Here is a 1340-nt window from a genome sequence, read left to right on the forward strand (position 1 = left end):
GATGGGTAGCATCTTTTTCTGACTTGGTGATTACCAAATCCCCACTGATCAGAAAAGTGGACAACACTGGCCACACAGTAGGTGACCAACATGCAATGGGTCACTGCTGGGTTAATGAGCTAGTTAGTAAGTGAATTCAGAACATCTAGCTCAACAGAAGCTTTTCCAGTCCTCCCTGTGATTTCGATCATTTCCCTTGAGTATGCTCAGGGTGCTGACCTGACACAATGAAGAAAGCAGGTGACGTGTTGGGAAGGCAAGGGGGTTCAGTGTCCTGACTGTGCTCTGAGGAGGTCTTGGAACAAAATTGAAATATTTTATTTTCTTTTTTTAAAAAAATATTTTATTATTATTTTTATGTGTATGAGTGTATTGCCTGCATGTTTTATTTTCTTGTTAAAATTCTAAATAATTGAGAGCTGGGTCTCACTGCCAGAGGGAGGACAAGCTTTTTAGAGCAGTGGAGGCAGGCACCACGGCCACAGCTGCCCAGGGAGAGGAGCATGTCTGCAACTGGAGCCAGTAAGTGAAGATGGCTGCCCAGTCCTGCTCTGGGTGTGGTCAACAGGTTACTGTTGCTTATAAATCATGTCCCTGTAGTTTCACATTTATTAGCAGAAAGCTTAAAAGCAAAATACTCACCACCTTCTACAGAAAACAGAAGTGAAGCCAAAAGGAGGCAAACACAGAGAGTTAGGAGAGAGAAGATAAACTCTACAGCAAATAAAGATTTAGAAAATGGAAAGAGGACTTGAAGTAACAGTCATTCTGATCATATCAGACGAAAGAGGGGAAGACATATAAGTACATCTACAAAGAACATAAGAAAGACAGAGAAAAGCAGGAAAAGGAAATTGACATCGATGCCACCCTCTCTGATGAAACGACATTGGTGTTTTTCCTGTGGCTTTGGCAGAAATAAATAGAAAGATTACCAATCAATGACAGTCTCTGATATTTGTCAGCTGAATCTGTTGAAACCTACTTGAGTTAGATCAGCAATTCTCAAACAGCTACAGACTCTCAAGAGAATTCTGACTGTGGATAAGGGCCATTGATTGTTTTTTCTGTTATGTATGTAGTCGGGTGCCACACTTTGGGGGCAGAGTTGTGGGTTTAGATAATGCTGGGATTTCCTTGTTTGCCAAGAAGTATTATCAGTGTTTTTGTATTGGGATATAACTAAATGTATTTACTATAAAAACAAACAAAAACCCACCAAGAGCTCCAATCCTCCCAAACTGGATGGATGTTAAAAAGATTAAAGGAATATGAGTGATAGTGGAAATATGAAAACTAGGAAAATAAGATGCTTCATAGTTTTCAGGTTTCCTACTAGA

At 40.0% G+C, this 1340-nt stretch overlaps 1 pseudogene; it reads left to right on the forward strand.

Annotated features, from left to right (window-relative positions):
* Positions 1-532: 532 nt before the first annotated feature.
* LOC108490304 lies at positions 533-945 on the forward strand (annotated as a pseudogene).
* The last annotated feature ends 395 nt before the right edge of the window (positions 946-1340 follow it).

The sequence above is a fragment of the Nannospalax galili genome, unplaced genomic scaffold (genome assembly GCF_000622305.1).
Source record: "Nannospalax galili isolate Female #2095 unplaced genomic scaffold, S.galili_v1.0 scaffold128, whole genome shotgun sequence".
NCBI lineage: Eukaryota > Metazoa > Chordata > Mammalia > Rodentia > Spalacidae > Nannospalax > Nannospalax galili.